Source organism: Olea europaea, chromosome 9 (assembly GCF_002742605.1).
Source record: "Olea europaea var. sylvestris chromosome 9, O_europaea_v1, whole genome shotgun sequence".
In the NCBI taxonomy this organism is placed as follows: domain Eukaryota; kingdom Viridiplantae; phylum Streptophyta; class Magnoliopsida; order Lamiales; family Oleaceae; genus Olea; species Olea europaea.
In genome coordinates this window covers 5,170,494-5,180,613 of record NC_036245.1, presented here as the reverse complement: position 1 = coordinate 5,180,613, position 10,120 = coordinate 5,170,494, and the positions used below count along the sequence as shown (strand labels likewise).

Below are 10,120 nucleotides of genomic sequence, written 5' to 3'. Positions count from 1 at the left end.
TGTGTACATTAAATCATGTGTACCATTTCATCTTGATTGAAACATGGTACGCACAATATTTTAATGCAAACAAAGAAGTGCTCATTATGTTTTGCAAGAAAATGATGTCCAGTAATATTACCATGATTCACGAACGTTTTCGATTGAAACAAATCATAATATTCATTCCCATCATGCTTATTTTTAATGGATACTAGTTTTAATCGATAAATCAAACGAGTTTCGAAAGCATGAAAGTTATAAAATACACCAAAAACCATTTTTATGTACACAACCTTGCTCAAGTATCGAACATGATGTGACCATTGTTTTGTACTGTGGAATAGCTCCATGACCCTATTTAAAAAACAATGTGCAGTTGCCACAATCATCAAAAGTAGACCGTTGTGAAGATTGCTCTTTCTTTGACAACGAAATCGATTGGTTCCACCTCCAATTATAACAAGAATGTGTGCACCAACACTTTGAGGATCATTCAAGTCATGAGTATGAGTCTACTCATGTATCATCATACATTGGTAAAATTAGTATTCCGAGATAAAGCACATAGAAAACAATGTGAAGAAGTGCAATAAAGTTAACTTTATGTGCAAAAACAATCCGATCACAGTACATAATATAACTCAATTGATTCATACAATTTATCGTAATTTGAATTCATTCATATTTTTCAAACAAATAACTTCCGCAAAAATAGATTTGAATTGCATAAGATCCAAAAATTATGAAGAATGAATCGTGACGATGGTGGTATCGTTATACAAATACAAAGGTGAAGCACAAAAATATAACCACATATGGACAAATCGGTCACATGTGAGACGTTCGGATGGAAAAAATCTAACCACATATGGACCAATCAATCAAAAAATCATGAGATCATAACATTTCATATATGTTCATGCAAAACACTCGTGCAATGTTAGAATGAACCAAAGTTTGACTTGTGGAACTGAGCGGAGGGAAAGACTGAACTATCGTTCTCGGCAGTTCATCTGTCGAGAATTACTAAGGCTAACTGTTAGGAACGACAGTTAAGCGCAATAGCATTTCTCTACATTAGTCAACAGATGAACTATCGGGAAATCTACTTTTCACCTCTATTAGGTATTATTGAAAATTATTTCACTCCATATTCGAGCATAACAAAACATTAAAACCACGGATATGCTGTCAACTGCCTAGCAAGAGTTCAACCTAAATATGAGTACCGCCCACAACAAATGAATTCCAAGTGATAGTAATGTTATTTCACATCACACAAGTACCAAAAACATTGAAACGAAATATATGTCAAGTGTCAATCCAAATTTTCACCCAACATTAAAATATCCAAAATACTTGAAATCTGAACTTTGAAAGCAAAGGAAGAGGATAAATATTAAACTAGAACACTATATAATTTTTTCCCTCAAAATTAGTGTTGGCACATGTAACGTGTGCATATTATGCATCACTAATAGAAAATGTATACAAAAAAGAAAATTAAAATTTATTGTATAAAATTGCAGAAAGTAGGGGGGAAAACATTTCCAACCATAACACAACTAAAAATTATTCAAAATGTCCAAAAAAATTACAGGATATTAAAAGGATTTTCACATCTTTCTAATCAAAGCTCCAGCTCTTATTTTAAACCCAGTAAAAAGCTCCATTTTTTGCATCTCATATACCTTTACGATGAAAATATTACAAAATTTGAGTTAAAAAAAAAAAGATTTTTCTCTCTTGGATTGAAGTCCGTAATGAGAAAAATGATAGAGAGAGTGAGAGAGTTAGGGTTGCTTGAATGAGAAAAATAAGATTCATCTCTTTTTTTCCAACTTTTCATCCTTGATATTGACAAGATTTTTGTACAATTTCTTCCATTGGGTCAAATCTCATTTAATTATCTTTAGGAGCAAATATGTCTTAAATTGACATTCTTGCAAAAAAAAATAAAAATAAAAAAAAAATAAAAAAAAATTAGACATTTTTGTAAATATCTTGGGAAAAATTGACATCCTCTGCAATTTCCTCTATTTTAATTAGGTCAAGTTCGAATTTTGGATCAAAACCCATTTTAAAATTTAGATTCAAAACTATTTAAAAAATTGTAGCATTGACCCATTTATTAAAAATAAAATCAGGTCCTTCAATTTTGAAAATTGCATGACAAGTCCGTTATTTAAAATTGCAATTTGAACTTTACACTTTCATTTGTAGGCAGAGGCCCGCAATTTCATAAATTACAAGGAGGCCTCGGTCCCAACAAATTTCTCTAACCCTAGACTTAGTGTTTTGGTTACCAACATCACACCATCCACCGCGGCAAGAAACAGCCACTTGAACTGCTCTCTTGTGCGGCAATAGTCGTCACTATTGCAAAGCTCGGTAGCACTCGACGATGCATAATGCACTGCCACTGCTCGCAACAGCACTCAACTATTGTTCGGTAAGGACAACGACTGTTGCCGCCAATCGTCAGCGTCCCTGTATCCTTCCGATCCAATTTTTAAAGCAAAAATTAATTTATCTTCCAAAGCAGATTTTTAAAATTTGATTTTTTTTGTTTAAATTGCTAGATTTGAAAAGAAGCTATAAAAAAAAACAACTTTTAATTGTTCAAAATGGTTTTTAACAAGCACAAAATAGGTTCTGATACCACTGCTCAGAATTTAATTAATCATACAAAATTAGAGATGTAAAAGAGTCGAGCCGACTCACGACTTGAGTAAAATGGTGCTAGCTTTATTCGACCTCGAGCTAAAAGTTCGGTCAAAAAATCTAGGCTCAATCTGAGCTTTCCACTCAAGACTTACCAAGCAAAGACAGATTGAGTCAAGCAAGCTCAATATTTTTAATAATATTTGCTGCCTTTGTACAGGCAGTGTGTAGCAGCAGCCTTTAGTGTTGCCTTTAAAAGGCAGGCAAAATCTGCTTTTTTTTTTTTTTAATTATTACTTTTTTTTTAATTCAAGGTCACGACTCGAAAATTGCCCATGAGCCAGACGGCTGGCTCGGGTTTGGGCCGACATCCCAAAATGGAGCTTAGCTCAAACCTCGAGCTGGATCAACTCAAACTTTTTTCGAACCAAGCCACAGGCGACCCGAACTGACGATTTAAATTGACACCCCTATACATAGTGAAAAATAAAACATATTTTAATTTTCACCAAAGATCTATTTTGTGTTTAGATGGAAACTACGATAGAAAATTATACCTTAGTGATCTGCAATCCATAGTTTTCCAATCATCTAACCTCCAACAAAAATCCATATTGGGAACAAAACTGAGAGAATTAAGATTTTCTTTTCTGTGCTAGTAAGAATATAATTGTATTGTGTTATAATTTATCAAATCCTAACAGACTATTAATAAAGTCCAAGTGAGCTTAGTCTGTCTCTTAAACTTAAACCGATCTAATACTTAATTAATCTATTTAATGAAATTTGGTCAAAGGTTTCATTATTGACTAAACTGAATGAAATGTGGATCATAAACTCTAAGAATGGGGAATACTCTATTGGTCAATCACAACCTTTATATAATTTATATACCCAAATGATATCGTATTAGCAAATCTTGCCAAAGCAACATGCAATATCACCAAAGTATGATTGTTCGTATATAAAGCACTATGATGACCTCAAGTCAAAGGACTAATTTCACTATCGAACGTTAAAGATTAACCACTGACACTCAAATAGTTATCTGTATTAAATATCTTTAGTGGATCTTCAATGTTTTGTTCTTTAACAAAACATTTACGTGTTTATTTTAATGTCACTAAATTTTAGCTTTGTGAGATCAGCACTCACTTCAAAAGTGAGAATTGCAACACGTGATGATCTAACTGTAATAACAATATTAGTATCCCATTATTACTTACGATCACAAATAATTCAAGATTTAGTCATATATGATTTGCGTTTCATAATCACAACTCTTTGTAATTAACAAGTTATTAAGACTTTAATCTTTAGATTCTATTAGTTTAATAAATTCAATTAAATAATGAACAATACTATAAGTACAGATTTTTTCTACAGAATTTGTATAGAAAGACTGTCTTTCTATAATTGACTGTTGTCAAAAACAGTTTTTGGCAACAGCAAGTAACATGAAGTCTGTCTTCATGTTACCAATTCTATTAAAAAATATGTGCTTGCAAATTAATTGTTAAATAATATCTTACAAAAATATAAAATTTATTAATCATATTAAAAGTGTTTACAAACTATTTGATTGATCCTATGATACAACACTTACAATTTTGTTGATATTTGAAAGAATAAGTATAACATTATGCTTTGCTTGATTCTTTACTATGTTCTTATAACTTTAATACATATTTGTATGTTTGCATCTTTCATAAAGATAAATGAAAAACATGCAAAGATATGTTTAGTTCTAATCAAGAGAGATTATTAAATGAATTAGGAACATTGATCTTCACATCTAAATGTGTATCTAAATATTGAATTGATATTAAAAGGGATAAAAGTAGGAGAATTTGTGACTGTTGAGTTTTTGATACCCAATAAATCATAGGTTATGATGTTAACGTGAATTAATTATTCATAGGCATATGCCGATGAATGAAATAAGTCCAACAACCAAGTCCATGAGCTCCACCCGGACCAATTGTAATCCCTCTTGGATGGCTTGAATCTTAGCTCGTTTAAATCTCTTAGAGGTTCAACTTAAAGCCTAACCCTAGACTACATATAAGGCAATAACCTTAATCACTTTCTAGTATGATTTGTGTGGTTTTGTGTGAGAAAAGGAGAATCATGGCTGTCCCTTGAAGTGTGTGAAAAACGACCCCTAAAAGTGTCCAAAACGCTTATTTACTTTGTGTAATTGATGATTCCTTCATAGCCTACATTTGTGGTGTTTTCTCCTAACCTTTGTGGCCATAAATAATAACTGTTTATTGTCCTACGTGGGTAAGATTGAATAGAAATCAAGGTAAATTATATTGGTTGTGGATCGGTGACGGTTGTATTGGTTGTTGGTAAAGAAATGTGCTTTGGATTGAGCCTAGAAAATAATGAATTGAAGATCCTTGGAGAGAGCTTTCGCAACAGTGACTATAGTATTTATCAATTACTCTTGGTTATCATGATGCTTCCAATGCCGCCAAAAGCGTTGTTGCCACAATTTGGTCGTCCATTTCTTACCTTTTACATTCCCAAAACAATCAAAATGTATTTGCTAATATTCATTCACTATTACTTACTTATTTTGTGTACATATAACAATATCCCAAACTACCTGAAATAAATGATCATTGTCTTCTTATTTGTAAACTCCACTTTGTCTAACAACATCCACTGATGCTAAAAAGAACGAAAGTGTAGAAAAAGAACTTATCAGCTGTTAATTTCCCTATTAGAAAATCAAAAGAAGAGATGAAAAGAAAATGGGAGATTTAGAAAAGAAATCAACCAACTAGGTATAGTTGGTTGGGGTAAATGTAAACAAACATGAATAACTTAAGTAGAACTAAATGCTAATATAATTTTTGTGAGCCCCAACCATAACATTCATGGGCGGATCTGACGATTCAAAAATTAAAGGAAAATTATATAAAGGCAGCCAGGCAATAATGTCAACACGGACATCTACATTAAAAAAAACAAAAACAAAAATAAAGGTAGAAAGACAAGCATCCACATATTGACCTCGAGTCCTTAGAAATGAAATTAGTTCCACAAATCTCTTCATTTTTCTTCAAAAAAAGATCAAAATTCGAGGTTTGATTAAACATAAGTGTATATATCTTATCTAGTTATGTCATTTTCCATTTTATTCAATTCACCTTTCTTTTCCCCTTCGCTTTCATGTACTTGACCTATTTAAGCCCCTGTTTGACAACCTTTAAAAATTTACATTGTTTGCTACAGTATCATTCTGCAGCATACAGTCACACAATAAAATATTCTACACACAAACCAATAAAGTTTCCTTACTTTTTAACCACACATTCTCCAAAAATACTATTCAAAACTCTTTAATTTTTCAAATAATGTGTCAAACAAAGCCTAAGTGACATTTCCTATAAATATTTCTTTAATATTGCAAAACATTTTTTTTTTTTTTTGAAATTTTCGCTATGCATGACCCCACTTTGATTCTTAGTAAAATATATAACAAGGGATCGGACAGAGCTAGGATTGTAGAGTTGTGGGGGCAAAATTCTATAACTAAAGTGGTGGGGACAAAATCTAGAAGTGAAAAATTGCAATTGTGAAGGCAAAAATAACATAAAATGTTGAGAATAGATATTAAGGAACTTAAATATTTAGAGGAACTTTTTGGGAATGAGGGCAGCTGACCCCACTGTCCCATTCTAAATTTCTCACTGCGACGGATGATTATTAATTTAATTGTGTGAGCTTTTTAATTTTTTTTAAAGAGATTTGTTGAATACATTTCAATGTTTACGACATATCTCATACAGTGATCTCGCTTTATAAGAAAGGTTATTAATAGAAACTTTTAAGTTAAAAGGTTTGTTGCCATAATCCTCACATCATATGTTTTAGGGATAATTGTAGCTACTGTCCCAAATCTTTCATATTTTTGTAGACTTTACTTAAACATTTAATTTGTACCATCCACAATCCTACATTTTTCATTTTGTTGCAGCAAAATGACAAATGGATGAAATGATCATTAGTTGACCAAAAAATTGATTTTGACCAAATATAAAATTGGTAAAATAATAACTTGACAATTTTAACGTAAAATAATAAAAACTTAAATAAAAAAAGACATAAAGAGCAGGGATACCTCCATTGTCGTCGCCTTCCACAGCCCCTTAAAGAACAGGGAATGAAAGTAGGGATGGAGCCATTCCAAGTTTGTGCATATTTTGTATGCTTTAACATAAACCAACAATAGCATTCGAAATTCCAATGCTGCCATATTAAAAGCTCGAGGAATCAAGAATAGTCGAAGGAAAAAAAAAGGAAATATTCCCTAAATAAAGCACAAACTAGATCTAGGATTGCTTCAACTACCCATTCTTCCACGTTTTCTTCTCCTAATATGGGAAAAATATTACAGGTTTTTATGTTTTGAATTTTTTGTTCAATTAGTTCCCCAACTCTATCATTTTAAGATCATTTAATACTCCTTTTACATAGATTGTGAAAGAAATAGTCATAATTAGCATTTTGAGCTGAATAAACATCCGCTTTAATTGTGGGTCATATATGGTTAGAAAGCTGGAGATATATTCAGATGTATAATTGATGCAAAGGCCAACAAGATTTGGTTTACAATGCTTAGCTATGAATAGGAATTGGATTCCATTTTTTATGAAAAAAGGAACAATTTTTTCTCGAACTATAACTATCGAGAGCAAATACCAATATCTAAGATAGAACAATTCCGTCTTTCTCCCTTTTTTGCTAATGTACTAAAACAAATCAAGACAACTACTCACTGTTGATTGAATTTTTCTTTGTGCTTATTGAAGTTGTTTAAATGTTGCTATAATTGGGTGTTTGAAGATGGTAGGGTTTATGATTAAGCCCTCGTTTGGCCGACATTAATTTTCATTATATTACATTTCATTTTTCTCTTTTCTATTTTCAACCACACAATCTTACCTTAAATAATATTACAATTAAACAGAAAAACTTTTCCTCCTGCTTTAACCACTCATATTAAATTAAAAAAAAAAAACATTTTTCCACCCATTTTCATTTGCACAAATGGGGGCAAAGGGGGCCTAAGATTGTAGAGATGGTGGAATCAATGGCTTGTGGGTTGCGGGGCAGCTGCTATTAGTGGATTCAATTGACACATTTGCATCTCTATTAGTTGAATTCTTCATAGATTTGACTGTTAATTAACGAGCTTACAATAATTAAAAAAGGCACTGTTGAGCTTCAATTCGATTTTCTCTATAATGGTAGAAACGATACTACGGTAGAAAAATAGATTTGGAAAAAACTTACATCAATTTGATTAAGTTGTGCATGGATTGAAAATTAGAAATAGAAAAAAAAAAATCATATTTTTAAGTTTGAGCTAAATTTACTAGTTAACAAATTTATTTAGGAAAAAGAATTATTTGGCTTATTTAAATTTAGCGAGATTTGGTACTTATTCGATTTTTTAATTCTTAATCTAGAATCGAGAACCGAACCGAACTCCGCGATTCTTGATTCAGATACTCGTTCGAGTATTTAACTTAAGAAGAACCGCTCAATTTGTTCAGTTCGTTCAGTCGAGGACACAAGCGACACTAGAGAAAGGCGGTGAGGATGAAATGTCTAGGTTTAGATTTGAGCAACTGGGCTAGGATAATAATGGGTTGGGTTTCAATTTTTACTTTTTTATTTATTTTTATTTTTTTTGTGTTGGGGGGGGGGGAGGGGGGTTGAGGCAAATTAGAATTGGCAAAATTTTATATGTAAAAGATTAACTATGATCAATTTCAAAATTAGCTCTTATAAAATACTGTAATCCAATCTTATGTGTCTTTTGCTTTTCTCTTTATTGAGTTCTTCAAAAATTTGATTGTTAAAATCATAGAAAGAGCAAGATAGCGAGTTTACAACAATTAAGAGAGGCACAATGAGCTTCAATTCGATTTCTCTCGAATGGTAGAAATAACAATACGATAGAATAACAGATTGGGTAAAACTTAAGTCAACTTGATTAAGTTGTGCCTGGACTGAAAATTAGAAATAGAAAAATCATATTTTTGGGTTTGAGCTAAATTAACTAGTTAGCAAATTTATTTAAAAAAAATAAAATTACATAGCTTATTTAAAATAAATAAATTAAAAAATTAGGAGGATTTGGTTCTTATTCTGATTATTCGGTTCTTGATCTAGAACTGAACAGAACCCATTGGTTCTCGACTTAGATACTCGTTCGAAAATTTAACTTAAGAAGAACTGCTCAATTCATTCAGATCGATTCGGGAGTTTTGCCCATCCCTACGTTCCAATAGGCACAATATCACCAACCATACATAAACCAATCTGAAAATAAATCATCTAGAACATGGGTCCTAATCCAATTCCACAAAGTATGATCATGAAAATTGAAAAATAAGCAGAGAGAATATCATTACCTGCCGACTACAGTTGGAGATTATTACAGCCACCACCCGTGTACTTAGAGTAGGCAATGAAGAGGAGAAGTGAATGGAGATGATGAAATTGGTGCGACGGACTAGAGCAGTGAGAGTAGGGCCAGAGCCGCGGAGAGCCAATGACGTCCATGACTCGAACAACTGTAGAGAGAGGTGGTGAAGATGAAATGTCTAGCTTTGGATTTGGGCAACTGGGCTGGGATAATGATGGGTTGGGTTTCAATTATTTCTTTTTGGGTTGAGGCAAAATTTCGGCAAAATTTCTTATGTAAGAGATTAAATATGATCAGTTTCAAAATTAGCTCTTACAAAATAACATAATACAGTCTTATGTGTATTTTACGTCTCTCTTTACTCAGTTTTTTATAGATTTGATTGTAAAAATGGCGAGAAGAGGAAGATAGCGAGTTTACAATAATTACAAGAGTCGCTATCGAGCTTCAATTCTATGTCCTCATAACGGTAGAAACGACACTACCGTAGAATAACAGATTTCGGATAAAACTTTTATCAATTTGATTTAGTTGTGTTTGGACTGAAAATTAGAAATAGAAAAATCATATTTTTGGATTTGAGCTAAATTAACTAGTAAGCAAATTTATTTAGAAAAAATAAAATTATTTGGCTTCTTTAAAATAAATAAATAAAGAAAATTAGGGAGATTTTGTTTCCATTCGATTCTTCTGTTCTTGATCTAGAACCGAGCATGTCGATTCTCAATTCAAATACCTATTCGATTATTTAACTTAAGAATAACAGCTTGGTTCATTCGGGAGTTTTACCCAGCCTTACCAAACAATAAGCATAATAACACCAACTATATATGAATCAACCTGAAAATAAATCATCTGGAACATGGGTCCTAATCCAATTTCACATAATATGATCATGAAAATTGAAAAATAAGCAGAGAAATAAAATCATTACTTGCCGGTTGTCGTTGGAGATTATTACAACTACACACCCGTGTACTTATTGAGGTAGGTGATGAGGATGAGGATGAGAAGTGAACGGAA

At 32.0% G+C, this 10,120-nt stretch overlaps 1 long non-coding RNA gene across 1 annotated transcript; it reads right to left on the bottom strand.

The window, feature by feature from the left end:
• Positions 1 to 4,545: 4,545 nt before the first annotated feature.
• On the bottom strand, positions 4,546 to 8,331 carry LOC111399486. Its single transcript, XR_002703678.1, has 2 exons — positions 6,782 to 8,331; positions 4,546 to 5,325 (listed from the first exon to the last, which is right to left on the bottom strand). It is a non-coding gene; the product is annotated as an uncharacterized LOC111399486 (long non-coding RNA).
• Between the last annotated feature and the right edge of the window lie 1,789 nt (positions 8,332 to 10,120).